At 46.0% G+C, this 21,581-nt stretch overlaps 1 protein-coding gene across 2 annotated transcripts in view; it reads left to right on the top strand.

Moving 5' to 3' along the window:
• The window catches only part of TPP2 (tripeptidyl peptidase 2), a 596,335-nt gene that overhangs the window by 259,896 nt on the left and 314,858 nt on the right, over positions 1-21,581 (top strand). The gene's annotated exons all lie outside the window — the stretch shown is intronic.

Genomic DNA, 21,581 nt, shown 5'->3' with positions numbered 1-21,581 from the left:
TAACAAAAATAACATAGCAGTAGGTACAAAAGAGAAGGAAAAAAGGCCTAGGCCTCATTCCCTTTTGTAGCATATCCGCCTCTTTTTGTAAAAGAGACCAAAACTAAGCCTCAGCCAATCAGAGGAGCCTCACCCCATAGAACCCTCCTGAAGGAACCTCAGAGCCTCAGATTTTCTACTGCACGTTGTGCTTAGGGAGTCTCCTTTAAGCTCTGCTCATTCTCTACTCTTTTGAGAGATTTTCTTCAACTTTTTTCTTCAGGATTGTTTAGAGTTTCTTCTGAAATGTCTGCCAAGGAGAAGAAGGCCCTTTTCTAGTCATGTTCCACCTGTGGCAAGAAAAGGTTATATGTGGAGGACAGGCATAAGGACTGTATATATTGCCTGTGTCCTGATCATAAGGGTGCGGACTGCAAGATCTGCCGCACCTTCTCTACAAAGACCCTCTGGGACCATGAGGGTCGCCTCCTCACTTTGCTCCAAAAATTGAAGTCCAGAAAAGAGACAGTGTCAAGTGACAGTGAGGACTCTTCTTCGGTGAACTATGTATGTAGGAAAATACACTGGATTATTTCAAAATTGAAAATTGAGAAACTGGATCATGATGAGAATGATCATTAAAACCTGAATTGAAGAACTTTCGTTGAACCCTTTGATTTACACATTCTATTGGACTAGAAACTGTTGTGTTTCTGTACAGCTGTGCACAGAGGGTCAGCCTCAAGTCCGAGGTTGCATTGTATTAGTTCATATACTCCACGCTGTTAGGAACAGACAGCGATACCTCTGCAGCACGCTACAAATAGATTAACTTGTTTACTTCTGCATTACCGGGTTGTGCGAGTCCCATCTCCCTTTGCCCTATTTTAGACCTCAGGGAGCTAAACACCTATCTCATTTCCCAATTCTTTCGTATGGTTTCCCTTCAGGATATATTACGTCTCGTCAATCCGGGGGATTTCATGGCCACTCTCGATCTCGAAGATGCGTATTTTCACATACTCATTCACCCTGCACACAGGAGGTTTCTACGATTTACAGAAGCCAAGAGCCACTTTCAATTCAGGGTTTTACCCTTCAGACTTTGCTCTGCCCCAAGAATCTTTACCAAGGTGCTGGCACTGGTGGCGGCTTTCCTATGGAAACATCGCTTTCAGGTCTTCCATACCTGGACGATTGGTTGCTGAAGGCCCCGTCCAGGGAGGCTGCAAGAGAAGCAGTCAACCCATGTATGAACCTATTCCAGAATTTGGTTCTTACTCTCAACAAGGAAAAATCATCTCTGATTCAGTCCAGGGCAGCGCATTCCCTGTGGGCCATTTTGGACTCAAATCTCAGCAAGGCTTTCCCATCCTTAGAAAGGCAGGAAAAACTGCGAACCATGGCGCTGCTCTTGAGAAGAAGGTGTCTTTCAGTACGCCGTTACAAATCCCTTCTGGGGGTGATCTCCTCATGCATCACTCTAATCCCTCACTGCATATTGCGGATGCGGCCTCTTCAAGAGCAGCTAGACAAACAGTGGAGGCAGGTTCACGGCTCATTCGACGACAAGGCGACTATTACTTTCGCAATGAAAAGAGCGGCCTTGTGGTGGACGAAACAGGAAAACCTTTCCCAAGGTCTATCCTTCATAGGCAATCCGTCTCCTCAAGTGGTGTCAACGGATGCGTCACTGGACGGCTGGTGTGCGGTGCTTCAGGATCTTCATGTCAGCGGGCATTGGTTGCCCCAGCACCGTCTTCTTCACATCAACCTCCTAGAACACAGGGCTATCAGACTAGCACTTCAAGCATTTCTTTCTCGACTGCAGGGGTCGGAGGTTCTCATCCGAACGGACAACACCACGGCCATGCACTACATAAACAAGGAAGGGGGTACCAGGTCTCTTCCTTTGTCTCAGGAGGCCCAGAAGATTTGGGAATGGGCTATTCTGCACGGAATCTCCCAGCAGGCAGAACATCTATCAGGAGTCCTAAACGAAAAGGCGGACAGACTCAGCAGGCTATCGTCAGTCAGTCATGAATGGGAACTGAACCAAGTGGTCTTGGAAGAGATTTTTCAATGGTGGGGCAAACCCTCAATAGATCTTTTTGCCACTCCGACCAACAAGAAATGCCGGTCTTACGCAAGCAGGCTTCACCATTGAGGGTCATTAGGGAATGCGCTTTTGATAGCTTGGTCAAGAGCATTTGTGTACGCCTTTTCCCCCATTCCACTGATCCCGAGGCTTATCAGGAAGATCAAAACGGAACTGTGCTAGATGATCTTGGTAGCTCCTGCTTGGCTGAGATAGTTATGGTTCACAGAACTTCACCTTCTGTCACTCGTCCCTCATCTTCCTTTTCGGACGATTCCGGATCTTCTCACGATGTCCCCCGGACAGATTTGGCACCCAGATCCAGAGTCATTACACCTGACTGCATGGCTCATGAGCAGCGAGAATTCATGAACCTTCCCATTTCGAATGAAATAAGAGAAGTTCTATCTCATGCTAGAGCTCCTTCCACAAATAAAACTTACAGTTTAAAATGGAAAAGATTTTTCATTTGGTGCCGGAAGGAAAGTGTTGACCCTTTCTCTTCTCAACCTCATCAGCTTCTACCTTATCTTTTGTCTTTGGCTAAGACAGGATTGGCTCATTCATCCATAAAGGTTCACTTGGCAGTGATTTCTCGCTACAGACGGCTCGGCATCTGAACCTTCTCTCTGGTCTTCAAGAATAATTAAACAATTTCTCAAGGGCTTGTTTCGGGTCTACCCCCCAGTGAGGCATCCGCCTCCTACATGGCATTTGAATTTAGTTCTCGCACAGCTCATGAAGGATCCCTTCGAACCAATTCATCGTACAGACATAAAATTTCTTTCATGGAAGTTGTCTCTCCTGCTTGCCCTCACTTTGGCGAGGTGCATTGGGGAATTGCAAGCTCTCACAATACCGGAACCTTTTTTCCAATTCAAGAGAAATACTGTGATTTGGAGGACTAACCCGAGGTTCATACCTAAAGTGCCTTCAGACTTTCACCTAAATGAACCAGTGATTCTCAAGTCTTTCTTTCCTCAACCTTCCACACCAGCGGAGAGGTCACTTCATTCTCTGGATGTGCAGAGGTGCTTGAAATTTTATTTGGATCGCACCAAAGGATTTCGTAAATCTTCACAATTATTCATTGCTTTTGGTGGTCCTCGCAAGGGCCTTCCACTTTCAAAGCACAGTATTGCAAGATGAATTTCCAGTGCTATTCTATATTGCCACTCAACAGCGGGTAAGCCGCTGGATAACAGGATTAGAGCACACTCCACAAGATCCAAGGCTTAATCTACAGCTTTCTTCGTGGGAGTATACATCAGAGACATTTGCAGAGCTGCGACTTGGAGCAGGGTGCACACCTTTACGAAGCATTACTGCTTCGGAATCCTTGACACAGGAAGACACTGCTCTGGGCCAGACAGTCCTGAGGAACCTCTTCCACTAATTGGAGAGCTTTCCCTACTACCCCTCCTTCCTTTGTTTTTATGCACATTTTGTGTTTACTGTCGATACAAAGTGTTTTTTTAGTATATAATTTACTTCTCTTTTCATGATGGTACAGAGGCAATCCTGTTTCTTTTTATGTTAAAAAATGTGCTTTATTTCTAACTGCTAGCTACTCTGATACAAGCTATGGGAATCTATGAAAGTTCCAATACTGGGGCAAGAAAACAAGTCACTTACCTGTAACTTTGGTTCCCCAGTATTGGTAACTTTCATAGATTCCCATGTGCCCACCCTCCTCCCCTGGGAAAGCTCAGCCTTCAGCAGATGTGGTTACTGTTACACAACGGCTAAGAAAATCTGAGGCTCTGAGGTTCTTTCAGGAGGGTTCTATGGGGTGAGGCTCCTCTGATTGGCTGAGGCTTAGTTTTGTTCTCTTTTACAAAAAGAGGCGGATATGCTTCAAAAGGGAATGAGGCCTAGGCCTTTTTTCTTTCTCTTTTGTAACTACTGCTATGTTATTTTTAGGTTACCGAGACTCCCATTCCGATGACGGGGAATGATACAAGCTATGGGAATCTATGAAAGTTACCAATACTGGGGAACCAAAGTTACAGGTAAGTAACTTGTTTTCTTACCTTTCGAATATGTTCTAGGAGCCTGCAGGGTTTTAATATTCAGTGTTTACTCTAAGGTGATTGCTTGTCTAATAATGGCAAAACAATGGATATTGTTTGATCCCACAGACAAATTTGGTCATAGATGCTTTGTTAGCATATGGTGCATGCAGGTCAGACTAGACATTAGATTCTGGATTTCCTGACCGAAGATGCAGCTAGTTAAGTTATAAAGACATTGCCCAAACCAGTTAACTCTGTCTCCCTTATTCCTCTTTGGTAAGAAAAGAGAGTGCTGGCTAACAATACTAAGGCTATAAACCATATTTATTAAAAGGATTTCAGTAGCCTCTTCAACAGCATGATGGAAACATAGGTTAGGACATTGAACCACTACAACCACATCCGCAAAGCTCATGTAGTGAGTGGTGGGGTGGTGACCAAATAGTCTGATGCCCCTGGCTGGGTGAGGCGAACCTGTTCGATCTTGCTGTCTGAGGTAGGTAGGTAGGAAATAAGTTAATTCAGACAATTGTCCATAAAACATTCTAAAAACTCAGTTAACAATTAAAATCATTAAAAAGGCCCCCTCCTAGTTACCCAGCACCCCCTACTCACTACATTTCATCATTAAAATTCTGTTTAACAGACCGTAAAAACTGAGCAAATCCAACTGCTACATCTAAGTAGCGCATTTCTGACAATAGCTCCACAGCTCTTCTCCAATGGAGAACATCATATTTAAAAAACAAAGGTCTTAGAGACGGAATTCGATTTGCAAGATAAAAAACGCAGTACATAAGTATATGCAGAAGGGGGCATTTAACTTTCAAGGGGCAGGGGCAAATACCATTATTATTCTGCACCCTGGTCCTATGTGGGCGGGATGAAAAGATTGTGTTACATCCCACCTAACCCTTAATATTTCATTTCTCAATCCTGGGTCTGGTAACTACGAAAATTAAAAGAAAACGGTGTCCTGGCCCAGGGTAGAGATTGAAAAGCTAATGGATTGTTTCTTGCTTAAATACAATAGGTCTGTTGATTCAGACACCAGAGCAACAGATTCTCTCAATGCAGGCTTGCCTGGGAAGAGGAACTAAGATGTAATTGTACCATCATCTGAATGGAGATTCCTGAGTGCAATTAGTCTGGTTATTATGGCCTTTGCCCACATCCTTTCACTGCATTGGATCTGTTCCCAGCACAATTTGGAGACTTTAACCACCTCATCATCCTTCAAAAGTGTGTTAAAGTATAGAGCCAGAGTAGAAGCCGCCAGGTTCCAGGAGACCAGGTTCCACACACTCTGTATGGCCTGAGCCATAGTTCCTTGGGGGAGTGATGAGTCTTTTAACCACTACCCCTTCTAATCTGTCCCATTCATAGGTAGGATCAAGGGAAAAAACCTCTCCTCCGTACAGACCTAGCATGGGTATCTTCCCTTCATAAGCCCTTAATAATGGAATATGGGAAAGCCCCCCGAATCTACTATTAAATCTTATTAGACAACTAGCCTGCAATAGGGCCTTCTGCTTGGTGTCATCCCAGTGCGTGCCCCAATACAGATTCCTTCTGAAGGTTAAGCCCAAATATTTATATTGATCGACTTGCTCCACCTCCCATGTTTCGAAGTACCAGGTGAAACTCTTTACTTTTTCTCCGAAGACCAAAATCGTGTTCTTTTCCAAATTAACGTGGAGCGGTTTCTGCTTGCTATAAGTTGCCGGAGTATTTAGTTTCCTCTGCAGACCAATAGGGATATAATCCAATAATACCAGACTGTCTGCATAAAGCAGACAAACAATGTACTGGTTCCCTATTTTAGAGGAAAAAGTCTTTGATTGGGAAATAATGGTGGGAAGGTCGGACAAAAATAGACTAAAAAGCTGGGGTGCAAAAAACGCCCACCTGGCTCAGGCCATTGTCAATGGAATTCTTTGTGATAATTGACCCGACTTATCTACCTCCACCTGAGCAAGATTGAAGTGCATTGAGGAAATTTGGTGGGAGGTCACAAGCAGCAAGTTTCCCCCACAGGGTATCCCTATCCACAGAATCAAAGGGTTTCCGGAAGTCTATGAAACAGCACAGCCTTTGATTTTTCTCCAGGGCCTTTCGAATAATGGGCCATAAAGCAAAACAGTGGTCTATAGTGGAGTGACCATCCCGAAAGCCCCCCTGTTCTATTGGAATTCTCTTGGTTTCGATAGCCCAGTCTTAAAGTTTGGGTGAAATAATCTTGGAAAAGATCTTTAGTGAAATGTCAAGGAGGCTAATAAGCCTGTAAAGTATGGGGTCTGTACCACTCCCTTCTCTTCCAGGGGATCCTCATCAATAGTCATAAGCATTAGAATGTTCCCGCCCATGCGCGGGACCCCGGAAACAATATATTATATGTGCCCCACATATATTATAGACATATATATAAATATATATATATATAAAAATAAGCAATTGCAGCCAAATAAACAATAGAGCTGGAATATGCAGTGAAGAATTTCCACAATACAGTGAATTCTGTATTAGAAACATGAGAAACAACACCAATGCTTGTTTAGAAACTGTTTTAATGTACAGAAAACAGCAGAAATTCTCATAACACACTGTAAGCATATACAGCTCCCAGGCTGCATTGCAAAATCCCAGTCTAAAAAGACTGAAAAGCTAACCTGTAGCTGAATGCACTAAAACTGACGCTGTGCCTTTAAGGCACCTCTGCCCCTAGCTTCCCATCATGCCTCAGGGGTTACAGTTAGGTCAGTTGTTCTTTCCGGCTCCTTCAGGAAGGACCCTGGATACACAGCTCCACACTTTTCTGCCTTTTTCAGTCAGAAAGTCTTCTAAAGAACAATTTTTTTTGATTTACTTTGACTTTTCACATCATAGTCAAGTAAATAACTGCTTAGCAGTCAATTTTTTGTGAGGTTTTTCCTTTTAGGATGCCCTCACTTTTTGATGATTGCCCTTCTTGTGGCCACAAGAAGACAAAAACAGACTCTCATGAGGTCTGTATTTTATGCTTGCCAGAGGATCATGATCCTAAAGACTGTTCTCATTGTAAAAAGCTGTCTGACAGAACACTTAAAGACAGAGAGAGGAACAGACTCTATAGTCTGGCCCAGAAATCCATGAGAGGAAGATCTGCGGAGAGAAAGAGTTCAAAGAGACCCAGAACTCCCTCCAAAGGCAAGTCAGAACGTCCATCAACCTCAGCACCGGGCTCGGCGCTGAAAAAACGACATCTGATGGACAGTTCAAGAGAAAAAGCTCCGTCGGCGTCGAGATCGGCGTCGACGAGGAAATCGTCGTCGAAAAGAGGTTCGCCGTCGTCGAGGAAAGCTCCGCCGTCGTCAACTAGGCGACGATCGGCGTCGAGAGAAGCCACGAGATCGCCGTCGACGAGAGGTTCGGCTTCAAGACATGAGTCAACTCCGCCGCCGTCAACCAGGCGACGGTCGGCGTCGAGAGACAGATCACACTCGCCGTCGTCTCGACGTCGACAGGCTTCGAAGAGTGTAACACCTCCGTCGACGTCTCCACGGAGGCGCTCGGCGTCGAGGAGCAAGAGCCCCCTCGGACGATCGTCGTCGAGGAAGGGATCATCTAAGGCACGTCGGCGCTCGTCGTCGAGGATGTCCGATCCTCCGCCGTCGCCACATGCCAGGTCGATGACATCTCCGTCGCCGACAGACCTCCGTCGACGGCAGGACTAGGCCGTTCGACGTCGAGACCTCAGTCGACGGCAGGACAACGCCGTTCGACGTCGAGACCTCCGTCGACGGCAGGACAACGCCGTTCGACGTCGAGACCTCCGTCGACGGCAGGACAACGCCGTTCGACATCGAGGGACCACAGATCATCGTCGAGGCATTCAACGCCGAAAGTTATCGCCCCGTCGACGCCACAGAGGCGTTCGACGTCGAGGGAAAGGCTTTTGAGACGTCCTCCAACACCGGTGAGACGGAGATCACCTTCAGTGCCTTCGACAGTCCTGGTGACACAATCTGCTTCACTCCATTCCTCCTCAAGTGCCTCGGGGTCAACCGGGTCATCTTCAAGGAGTAGGAGTCCGGTTCAGAAGAATCCCCATCGGGGTTACACTTCACATATAAGACTTTCGCCAAGATGGTACGCTCCTTTGAGTAATTGGAAGGATTCTAAGGCACCAGAGAGACTTCAAAGGTACTTGAGTCCAATCCACAGGTCTCCTCTTCAGCAAGCAGAAGAGACAGAGCGATCACGCTCACGAGAGAGAAGAGTGGACAGGTCACATGCCCCTAGGGTCTCCCGATCACCAAGGAGGGAGCAACCCAAATCTCGAACACCGAGAAAGGAGGTACGAGATGTGAGATCGAGATCTCCAATACATCAGAGGGTATCACGTTCTCCTCGAAGGGAGGAACGACCTAGGAGATCTCCGGTGAGGAAGGAGCATTCTCACCACAGGAGAGGAAGAACTCCCTCATCCTCTCCTCCAGCTTCGCCTAGATCTTCTAAAGGGGACTACTCTCCGACGCTGGCAGACAGCCCTCGCTCAAGAGCTTCCCCTCTGGACGACGTCAACACGTATTTGGACGTTTTGCAAAGGGGTGCTTACAAGCTGAATATAGAAATGACCACTCCAGAGGTGTCCACTACTGTGATTTTTGAGACTCTTCATCACAAATCATATGCACGGCCGTTGCTTCCATTAGTCCCAGGAATAATGGACCCAATCAAAGAGGTTTTCCTCACGCCAGCAACGATCAGAGCAGTTCCGGCACGTATCCAGAAAAAATATAGGCCGGCTGACTCAGATCCTATCTTCGTTAAAGGTGAGCCTGCAGCGGACTCAGTTATTGTAGCCTCAGCTAGGAAGAATCACACGGTCGCTCCTTCTTCGTCAGTTCCTCCTGACAAAGACAGCAAGACGCAAGATTCTTGGGGACGCAAGGTGTGCAACACAGCAGCTTCATCCCTAAAAGTCTCTAGTGCATCAGCCCTTCTGGGAAGGTACGATAGAGCCCTATGGGACTCCATGGAACGATTCAAAGAGAAATTGCCCAAGGAGGACCAGAAGGACTTTGAGGAGACCGTGACGGAGGGCTGTTTGGTGGCAAACCAAATGATTAGTTCATCAGCAGATAACGCCCTTCTAGCTGGACATAACTACTCACATGGAGTATGTGCGAGGAGATCCTCTTGGCTGCGTTTAACTGGGCTCAAGCCAGATGCCCAGCAGCGCATACTCAATCTGCCTTTTTCCGGATCTTCACTCTTCGGGGAGCATGCCGATCAGGAAATGGCCCGGATGAAGACCGAGTTAGACACAGTAAAGGCAGTAGGTCTGGAGAAACAGAAAGCACCGTTCAAACGACGCTTCAAGACCAACAAGAACCGGGGAGGCCAACAGAGGGTTCAAACCCCTCAATGGTCTCAAAACAAGCCGCAAGGAAAGCCACAATACAGAGGAGGAAGGTCAAGCAGAGGTAGAGGCGGACATAATCAATCCTCTACCACACCTAGAGGAGGCAAGGCCTGAGCAGTGGCTTCCTCTGTCGCCGTTACCCACTCCAGTGGGAGGAAGTGCTGCACAACATCTGGCAGAGTGGGTCAGCATCACGAAAGATCGGTGGGTGCTGAATATACTGCGCAATGGATATGCGCTACGTTTCAGGAAGAAACCACAACCGGCTCCTCCAAAAAAGTCTCGCTCGTACCATCTGGAGCTCCTCAAAAAGGAGGTGAGCGTCCTCTTAAAGAAAAACGCAATCGAAGTGGTACCTCTCTCCCAAAGGGGGAAAGGAGTGTACTCAAGATATTTCCTTGTTCCCAAAAAGGACCAAGAAGGCAAATTCAGACCAATTTTGGATCTTCGACTCCTCAACAAAGTGGTGGTCAAAGAGAAGTTTCGCATGTTGGCACTCCATCAAATATGTCCTCATCTACAGATCGGAGATTGGATGTGTTCGGTGGATTTACAAGACGCGTACTTCCACATTCCTATTACACCAGGTCATCGAAAGTACTTGAGGTTCCTGGTAGGGTCCAGGCATTACCAGTTCAAAGTGCTCCCTTTCGGACTCAAATCCGCACCAAGGGTCTTCACCAAGTGCATGGCAGTGGTAGCGGCGTGTCTACACAAAAAAGGTCTCTTTGTGTACCCATATCTAGACGACTGGCTCCTTAAGAGTCCGTCTCCTCGGCAAGCCACCAAAGACTGTCACCTGTGTCTCCAACAGCTACACAGGCTCGGCCTCCATGTAAACTCAGAAAAATCGATCCTGCAGCCCACACAAACTATCCACTATCTGGGAGCAGTTCTAGACACAAAGTTAGGAAGAGCGTTTCCTTCGCAAGAGAGACTTTCTTCCATGGGACAAAAATGCAAAAAGTTACTTCAGATTCCTCGTCCAAAGGTGCGAGACGTAGCGTCTCTGTTGGGCTCCATGGCGTCCTGCATCTTCCTAATACCGAACGCCAGGTTGAGAATGCGGCCTCTTCAAGAGTCGGTGGAGGATCAGTGGGACCAAGCGTCTGGAGATTGGGAGGATCGAATCATCCTGTCTCAAGCAGCGCTGACCTCAATACAGTGGTGGACTCGCCCTCGGAATGTCCTGCAGGGAGTCCCTTTTCAGCAACCTCTGCCTTCTCTGTCTGTGGTAACGGACGCATCTCTAGAAGGCTGGGGTGCTCACATGGGTCATCTTCAGATTCAGGGTCGCTGGTCGACCAACCTTCAGACATACCACATCAACATGCTGGAACTTCGAGCGGTTCATCTGGCGCTCAAGGCGTTCCTTCCAGCAATAACAACGGACAAAGTCCTGGTTCAGACGGACAACACTACAACTATGTTCTATCTGAACAAGCAGGGAGGAACTCGATCTCGCCCTCTGTCTCTGGAAGCCCAGGCGATCTGGCACTGGCTTCTGGCTCGGGGACTGTCGGTGGTGGCAGTACACCTTCCAGGCGAGTTAAACACAAAAGCAGACGCACTCAGCAGGCACTTCGAAGATCAGCCAGACTGGGTGCTAAACGACGAAGTGGTCGAAGAACTCTTCCGTTGCTGGGGTCGTCCAGACATAGACTTATTTGCGGACGACGAAAACGCCAAATGCCACGCCTTCGCGTCCAGGTTCCACCGGCCAGGGACGCAAGGGAACGCTCTCCTGCTGGAGTGGACAGGAATGTTCGCTTATGCTTTTCCCCCTCTGGCACTGATTCCGAAGGTGGTGGCCAAGCTCATCAGATCGAGCATGGACATGATCCTAATTGCTCCGGATTGGCCGCGACAATGGTGGTATCCAGATCTGTTACATCTGTCGCGGTGTCCACACAGACGGCTGCCGTGCAAACCAGACCTGCTGAGCAAAATGGACGGGAGGATCCTGCATCCCAACCTCCAGTCGCTGAACCTGACTGCATGGCTCCTGAGGTCTTGCAATATGGACACTTAAATCTGCCTCCGGAATGTATGAATATTTTAAGAGAGGCGAAGAGACCTTCCACAAGGACGTCTTATGCGTTCAAGTGGAAAAGATTTTTCATTTGGTGTAAGGACCATGGCTTTGATCCCACCAAAGGGCAAGAAGAGGTAGTCCTACCATACCTCCTATACTTAGCGACATCAGGGTTGAAATACGCTTCTATTAGGGTTCATCTATCTGCCATAGTAGCGTACAGAAAATCACCTACACAAACATCGTTTTTTCAGGTCCCGGTGGTGAAGGATTTCCTTCAGGGATTAAAGAAGGTCTATCCCCCTGTGAGAAATCCTTCTCCTCCCTGGGAGTTGAACCTGGTTCTCTCCAGACTGATGTCTACACCGTTTGAGCCTATACACAAGGCCTCCTTGCAACATCTCACTTGGAAGGCGGCCTTCTTGGTGGCAATAACCTCTGCGCGCAGGGTTAGCGAGATTCAAGCACTCTGCACCAAGGAACCTTACACTGTGTTTCACCACAACAGAGTAGTAATGAGGGCTCACCCTTCTTTTCTTCCAAAAGTGGTATCGGATTTTCATATAAATCAAACGATTACCCTTCCTTCGTTCTTTCCTAATCCATCGACCCCAGCTGAGAGGTCGTTGCACTCGTTAGATCTTAAACGGGTGCTAAAGTTTTACCTAGAAAGAACAAAGGACACCAGAAAGACAGACCAACTCTTTGTCAATTATGGTGCAATGAGGTCCGGGTTTGCAGCAGCCAAAAGATCCATCTCCAGATGGATTGTCTCTTGTATCAAACTAGCATACCAGCTGGCTGGCAAACCTTTGTTGCAGTCACCCAAAGCTCATTCCACTAGAGGGAAAGCAGCCACAATAGCTTTTTTGCATGACATTCCTATGTCAGAAATATGCAAGGCTGCGACATGGAAATCAGTCCATACCTTTACAAGGCATTATTGCCTAGAGTCTGATTCCAGAGCGGATTCTCAAGTAGGGCAAGCCTCCTTGAGAAACCTATTTGGGTAGAAAAAGGCCTATTTTTGGGCCTACGGATACAAATGTTATCTGTTGATTCCTTTGCCCGCAGGGATGAGGTGAGGCTCGCTACTCTATTCTAATGCTTATGACTATTGATGAGGATCCCCTGGAAGAGAAGGATTAGTTACTTACCTGTAATCCTAGTTCTCTTCCAGGGGTATCCTCATCAAAGTCATAAGCAACCCTCCCGCCTCCCCGGGCAAAGGACTTTGTTTATTTATTAGGAGATGTTTTTTAACCTGTTATTACCATGGTTTGGTTTTCAGTCTCCGAAAAGAACAACTGACCTAACTGTAACCCCTGAGGCATGATGGGAAGCTAGGGGCAGAGGTGCCTTAAAGGCACAGCGTCAGTTTTAGTGCATTCAGCTACAGGTTAGCTTTTCAGTCTTTTTAGACTGGGATTTTGCAATGCAGCCTGGGAGCTGTATATGCTTACAGTGTGTTATGAGAATTTCTGCTGTTTTCTGTACATTAAAACAGTTTCTAAACAAGCATTGGTGTTGTTTCTCATGTTTCTAATACAGAATTCACTGTATTGTGGAAATTCTTCACTGCATATTCCAGCTCTATTGTTTATTTGGCTGCAATTGCTTATTTTTATATATATATATATTTATATATATGTCTATAATATATGTGGGGCACATATAATATATTGTTTCTGGGGTCCCGCGCATGGGCGGGAATATTCTAATGCTTATGACTTTGATGAGGATACCCCTGGAAGAGAACTAGGATTACAGGTAAGTAACTAATCCTTTTTTTAGAATAGGTTTCACTATAGACCCTTTCTAGGAAAAGGGGTAAAGGCCTGATGTGGCAATCCAACTAAGCAAGGAGGAGTAAACTATGGCCCAGCGGCACTGATGAGCTTTAGTCTCTCGATTACGGCCTTTACTTCCTTTATTGAAAACCATGTGACGGGAAGATTTTGCCCAAGAATTTTATGAGGTCTGTCTCTGAGGAATGATTTCTATCAGGATGGACGTTTGCCTCTGCTGAGCAGGTGGTCCTACACCCAAACCAATCCTGGCAGCAATAACGGAAGCATTGAATATTGTCTGAGGAAAGGCTACGGGACCCACACACAAATTCCACATAGACTGCCATTGCAGGCTGCGTGACATAGTACAAACCATGAGTGCAAACGAGTGTGCATTTGCTAAAGTCACTGCATTTAATATAAGCATCTCGTTATTTTGAAATGCAGATAGCACCCAGAGCATCTTTCAATTCCATCTGCATAGAGAGACAACCCAGAAGCCCTAAATTCTGGACTGAGGATGGTCACGGACTGGATGGACACTCAGCTTAATGGAGAAAAAACAGACACAGCTTTGACACAAGTTTCCTACCACTCAGCATTCCTCTGTCTCCCAAGTGAAAATATACCTCACTTGTGAGTGTGGGCGAAGTGCCTGTGACCGGGAAGGGCCAAAAAAATGTAGAGATTGAGGGGATAGCTCACCGTATTTATAAGTGCAATTTTTTTAATATATGTTTTTACGTGAGGTATCTTTTTTTTCGGGAGATCAATGAGTGATAGGAAATTTCTGCCGGTCTGGTGATCGCATAACTTTACTACACAGAAATGTGAGGAAAATGTGACTTTCTTTATATTTTAGCTACATTTGTAGTTTGCAGGGGATTCTGAGTAAGAAAACGTTGGGGGATCAACACAAGCCACACCTCCCTGGACTCCCCCATGTGTCTAGTTTTCAGAAATATATGTGTTTGGTAGGTTTCCCTAGATGGCTGCCGAGCTCTAGACCAAAAACACAGGTGACTCCCTTGCAAAACCAGGTTGTTTTGTGATAGATAATTTTGATGTCTCCATAATACTTTTTGAGTTGTTCCTGTCACAGGCACTAGGCCTACCCTCGCAAGTGAGGTACCATTTTTATTGGAAGACTTGGGGGGGATGCCTCGTGGAAGGAAATGTGTGGCTCCCCTCATATTCCAAAGCTTTCCATCACAGAAATGCAGAAATGTAAGTAAAATGTATGAGCCACACAAGTCAACAAATCCTGGATTAACCCTAGGTGTCTAGTTTTCAAAAATGTACAGGTTTGCTAGGTTTCTCTAGGTGCCGCCTGAGCTAGGGCCCAAAATCCACAGCGAGGCACATTGCAAAAAAAGGTCAGTTTCCAGTGGGAAAATGTGATGTGTCCACGTTGCGTTTGGGCCCTTCACGAGCACTAGGCCTACACACACAAGTGAGGTACCATTTTTATCGGGAGACTAAGGGAAACACAGAATAGTACAACAAGTGTTATTACAAATTTTCTTTCTCTACATTTGTGCCTTCCAAATGTAATGCAGCGTGTAAAAAATACGTGATTTTTAAAAAAATGCCCTCTAATTCACATGCTAGTATGGATATCCACAAATTCAGAGATGTGCAAATAACCTGCTTCTAACCTCCATATCTTCCCATTTCGGAAATACATAGCTTTCCTTGATATCTATTTTTCACTCTTAATTTTTTACCAAATGAACTGCTGTATACACAGTACACAATAAAAAAACTATTGCAAGGTGCAACTCAGTTATTGGTACAAGGTACCCTGGGTTCTTGGTGAACCTACAAGCCCTATATATCCCTGCAACCAGAAGGATCAGCGGATGCAACTATATATTGCTTTTGAAAATCTGCCATAGTTAAGTTACAGGTGAAAAAGTAGACACAAATGGCAGTTTTTTTAAAACTCTATGTTCGAGGCATATGGGCTGCAGATGGTACATTTATGAATAGATCGCCATCTGGTGTTGGGCTCGGATGATTGCACTTTGTTTTTCTTCTGGAGAAGTCTTTGTCGTCATAGGTGACTCCTCCTCTCGGTGTTAGTGCGCATGGGCATCGGCTCCATCCTTAGATTGTTTTTTTTCCGCCATCGGGTTCGGATGAGGATCGAAGCGCTCCGGACCGACTTCAACAAAGAAGGTTATAACCGGCGCGTATTCCTTTCCAAATCGACGGTATCGTTATCGAACGCGACTTCACTCCATACCGACGCGGTTCGAAGGACGACGACTACGAGAAACTCGACGTAGTCCAGCCCGGGGTCCATGGAAAGGACTCCATTCAAAAAATGTCCAACGTGTGGTGCTAAGTTCCCACACAAGGACCTACACGAGGTGTGCAACCTCTGCTTGTCCCCTGAACACGAATCCAGGGACTGTGAGGCCTGTGCAGCGTTCTCGTCAAAATCGACGATTAGAAACCGTCGAGCCCGAAGACACGAGGTATCGAGAATGCAGTCACAAGCAATCCCGGAGCTGTTCGAGGACCAGCACCCAGAAGAGGAGGAAGAAGAGGCCGACGAGGCGGGGTCAGAAGCGGACGAGTCCGACGTCGAGGAAATCGACGTCCAACAAACCGTGAGTGACGACGTCCCTTTACCGAAAAACAGACCCCGCACGGTGTCGACCCCGCCCTCGAGCCCGGTCAGACAACCGAAAAAAGTTTCCAACGCCCCGCCTTCGAGCCCGGCAACGAAACAGAAACCGAAACACTCGGTCCCCCATCATAGTGGTTCCGGTTCCGATAAACCGACCACATCGACACCGAAGCACCAGGTCAAGGAAAGCTCGAAGTCGAAGCAGTCCATGTCGACACCGAAGCACGCTTCGGCGCCGAAAACACCCTCGACACCGGGGACATCTTCGATACCGAAGAAGTCGGATCCGAACAAAACTTCGGCACCGAAAATACAAATGGACATTTCAAAGAAAAAACACCTTTCGGAACCGAAAACTGCGGTACCGACACAGGAACACGGAACGGATCCTAAACAAAAGACTTTGTTTATTGACCCAAAGACTGGCAAGGTAGCCACAGAACTACCTAAAAAGAGGAAACATGAACATTTGGACGACAAGACTCATCCAAAGAAGAGAACAATGGGGACGAATACAACTCCTCCCCCTTCTCCCAAACCTCACACACCATCTTCGCCTCTTCCTCACAATAGGCCAGATATTCCTCCCACACGCCCATCTACACCTACAACAGATGGAGAGAGTGACACAGGGGAGGGGGGACACCCTGGGGATGATGAGGACACAATCCCAGAGGAGGCAGACCCATGGGAAGAGTATAATGTGGGATCAGGTAATGATACCGACCTTGAGTCATATCCCTCAAAACCTTCACCTCCTGATGACAATACTGGGTTTGCACAACTCATTACTAGAGCAGCAACATTTCATAAGGTAGACCTACATACAGAACCTCAAGTACAGGACTTCTTATTAGAAACACTACCTACTGCACAAAGAACATCAGGAACACTACCAATGCTTAAGGGCCTTCTCAGTCATACATCAGAGATATTCAAAGACCCAGTGAGGGCTAGGGTATTGAACCCAAGAATTGATAAAAAATATAGGGCAGCTCCAAAAGACCCAATATACATTAAGGGGCAAATTCCTCTAGACTCACTAGTGGTCACAAACGCTCGCAAGAGAGCAAACTCTTTATCTACAGGAGAAGCTCCACCTCCTGACAAAGAGTCTAAACTAATAGATGCCTCTGGCAAGAGAGTAGCATCTCAAGCGGCAAATAGTTGGCGCATAGCTAATACGCAAGCACTACTTGCAAGGTATGACAGAGCGCATTATGATGAGTTAGAAACACTCATCAAACATCTCCCTAAAGAACATCAAAAGAGAGCAGATCAACTTATACAAGAAGGGAAGTTAATTACTAACACTTCAATAAAGTGCGCCCTAGACGCGGCAGAAACTGCGGCAAGGTCGACAAACACAAGCATCATGTTAAGGAGACATGCATGGCTCAGAGTGTCAGGGTTCAAACAAGAGGTACAAACATCGTTACTGAACCAACCTTTTGATGGGAAAACACTTTTTGGCACAGGGACAGATGAGGCCCTAGAAAAGATGAAGAAGGATACAGAAACGGCTAAATCAATGGGAGCATTGCAACAGCCGACACAAAGAGGTTCCTTTCGTAGATCCACCTATAGAGGATGATCCAAAAGTACAGGTACAAACCAACAGCAAACCTCTTTTACACCTACATCACCCAGAGGTAATTCTAGAGGTGGATACAGGGGTAACAACAACAAGGGTAGAGGTCGCGGAAACAACAACAACCGCAACTCTCCAACCCCAAAACAGTGACTTCATAGAGCTTCCCCCAGACCATATAACACCGGTAGGGGGACGCCTATCACAGTTCCTACCTGTCTGGGAAAACATCACATCAGACAAGTGGGTAAGACAAATTATCCAACATGGTTATTGCCTAGAACTCACAGCTACCCCACCAAACATCCCCCCCAAACAGCGTCCAATGAAACAAGATCACCTGACACTAATAAAACAAGAAGTAATATCACTGCTAGAAAAGCATGCCATAGAGAAGGTTCCACAGCACCAACAGGGAACAGGAGTATACTCCCTATACTTCCTAATTCCCAAAAAGGACGGGTCTCTAAGGCCAATACTGGACCTAAGACCTCTCAACGCATACATAAATTCGGAACATTTCCACATGGTCACGCTCCAACAAGTACTTCCTTTACTGAAGAAAGGGGACTTTCTTTCTACACTGGATCTAAAAGACGCTTACTTTCATATCCCTATTCACAAAGCCCACAGGAAATACCTCAGGTTTGTGGTAGAAGGACAACATTATCAGTTCAAAGTCCTTCCATTTGGTGTCACGACGGCACCAAGGGTGTTCACAAAATGCCTGGCAGTGGTAGCAGCTCACCTAAGAAGACAACAAATTCATGTCTTCCCATACTTGGACGACTGGCTAATAAAAGCCAGGTCGCAAGAGGAGTGTCTGCAAGACACACAAAAGACAATTCAGCTACTACACCAGCTAGGGTTCACGGTGAACTACACAAAGTCACACCTACAACCAAACAAGGTTCAACAATATCTGGGGGCTACTATAGACACAGAAAAAGCCAAAGTGTACCCCAACCCATTCAGGGTCCAAACAATGCTTACAATCATTCAAAGATTTCAGCCACAACACTCACTAACAGCAAGAGTGTTCATGCAGCTATTAGGCATGATGTCATCCTGCATACTGCTAATACCATATGCAAAACTACAAATGCGTCCGCTACAAGAATGCTTAGCGACACAGTGGAATCAGGCTCAAGGGCAGATTACGGATCTGGTGTTGGTAGACGACCGCACACACCGCTCTCTGAAGTGGTGGAACAGAACAAACATTACCAAGGGGCGGTCGTTCCTAGAGCCAATTCCACAGGTGACAATAACAGCAGACGCATCGCTCACCGGATGGGGAGCACATATGGACAAGTACACAGTACAAGGAAGGTGGAGTGTGCAGGAAAGAACACTGCACATCAACTATCTAGAACTACTGGCAGTGTTTCTAGCATTGAAAGCCTTCCAGATACATGTTATCCACAAAGCAGTCCTGATCAGAACAGACAACATGACAGCAATGTATTATATTCAAAAACAGGGGGGGACGCACTCTCTCCAATTATCCAGACTAGCACAGGAAATTTGGAGATGGGCCATTCCTCAAAACATCTATCTGTTAGCCGAACACCTACCAGGAGTCCAAAACCAGATAGCAGACATCTTAAGCAGACAGTCGGAACAAATACACGAATGGGAACTGCACCAACAAATACTGCAGCCATTCTTCCAAAGATGGGGACAACCAGAGATAGACCTATTTGCCACTCATCAGAACGCAAAATGCCAAAGCTTCGCGTCCAGGTACCCACATCACCTGTCGCAGGGCAATGCGTTATGGATAAATTGGTCCAACAAATTTGCATACGCTTTTCCCCCTCTCCCACTAATCCCATTAGTGGTCAGGAAACTGCAACAACATTCAATGACCATGATACTAGTAGCACCCACGTGGGCAAGACAGCCGTGGTTCACCACGCTCTTGCAACTCTCACAAGTGCCACATCAAAAGCTACGAATTCTACCCATGCACCTTACACAGAACCATGGAGAAATAATGCACCCAGATCCAACTCAATTGAACTTAGCGATCTGGCTCCTGAAATCCTAGAATTTGGGTACTTAGATCTCCCCCCAAATTGCATGGAGATAATTAAACAAGCGAGACGTCCAACCACCAGAGCATGCTATGCAGCTAAGTGGAAAAGGTTTGCTATACACTGTACTAATAACAATATCAACCCTCTAGACGTATCAACAAGGGAGATTATTTGCTACTTATTACACTTACAGCAATGTAATGTAGCGTACATATCTATCAGGGTACATCTAGCAGCTATAGCAGCATACCTACAAAACAGGCAGCGCATATCACTGTTCAGAGTACCAGCGATAAAAGCATTCATGGAAGGTCTTAAAAGAGTCATTCCACCAAGATTACCACCTTCCCCAGTCTGGAACCTCAACGTAGTACTCACCAGACTAATGGGGCCACCCTTCGAACCTATGCATAGGTGCGAAATACAATTCCTTACATGGAAGGTGGCCTACCTTATAGCCATTACCTCACTCAGAAGAGTAAGCGAATTACAGGCATTGACAATACAAGAACCATTCCTACAGTTACACCAGAATAAAGTGGTTCTTAGAACAAACCCAAAGTTCTTGCCTAAAGTAATTTCAGCATTCCACATCAATCAGCCAGTGGAATTACCAGTCTTCTTTCCAAAGCCACAGACGGTGGCAGAAAGGGCTCTACATACACTAGATGTTAAAAGAGCCATTTTGTACTACATAGAAAGAACACAAGACTTCAGGAAAACTAAACAACTATTTGTAGCATTTTCCCCAACACATAAGGGCAATCCTATCTCTAAAGCAGGCATCGCAAGATGGTTTGTAAGATGTATACAAATATGTTACATTAAAGCAAAGAGAACATTAACTGTTCCTCCTAGAGCTCATTCTACAAGAAAACTAGGAGCATCTATGGCATTCTTAGGGAACATTCCCCTAGATGACATATGTAGAGCAGCAACTTGGTCTACACCACATACATTCACAAAGCACTACTGTGTTGATGTACAGGCTGCACAACAAGCCAGAGTGGGCCAAGCTGTATTAAAAACTCTATTTCAAACAGTTGCGACAGACACTGGTGACCACCGCTAGGGAGGTAACTGCTGTACAATCTATTCATAAATGTACCATCTGCAGCCCATATGCCTCGAACGGAATATGCTACTTACCAGTATGCATCTGTTCTTGGCATAGAGGGCTGCAGAGTGGTACATGCCCTCCCTGCCTCCCCGGAAACCTGTGTCTGTCCCAACATTATCTTATTTAGATACATTTACATGGGCATATCTTTATGTACTATACTACACTACTCCATCTAACCCTACTATGGCAAAACAATCTAAGGATGGAGCCGATGCCCATGCGCACTAACACCGAGAGGAGGAGTCACCTATGACGACAAAGACTTCTCCAGAAGAAAAACAAAGTGCAATCATCCGAGCCCAACACCAGATGGCGATCTATTCATAAATGTACCACTCTGCAGCCCTCTATGCCAAGAACAGATGCATACTGGTAAGTAGCATATTCCTTAAACATTCTTCTATTTCAAATGTTACTTTCTATAGGGAAACCTTGAAGGATCTACGCAAATGACCCCTTGCTGAATTCAGGATTTTGTCTACTTCTCTGGAATGTATAGCTGTCTGGGATCCACCATTGCTTTAACACCCATTTCTACCACTAACTGGAAGGAGGTTGAAAGAACAAAAAATAGGAAAAATGGGCTATGTCACAGTAAAATTGCAAAGCTGTGTTGAAAACTTTGGTTTTCTGACAAAAGTCTGCCTGGTCTTGAAAGCTGGGAAGATGGTTATTTTAGCACCACAAACCCTTCATTGATACCAAGGGGAAATAAACAGACGCTTTCTTCTGCAGCACTTTTTCCTGAAAAACTCAAAATTTAGCTGCATTTTAGCTAATTTCTTGGTAACCTCCAAAGAAATCTACAAGCCCTGGGTACCTTTAGAATCCCAGGAATGTGAAAAAAAAGACGCAAATTTGGC

The sequence above is a fragment of the Lissotriton helveticus genome, chromosome 8, assembly GCF_964261635.1.
Source record: "Lissotriton helveticus chromosome 8, aLisHel1.1, whole genome shotgun sequence".
Classification (NCBI taxonomy): domain Eukaryota; kingdom Metazoa; phylum Chordata; class Amphibia; order Caudata; family Salamandridae; genus Lissotriton; species Lissotriton helveticus.
Note: the sequence above shows the minus strand (reverse complement) of the source record. Positions and strands in the feature narration are given on the sequence as shown.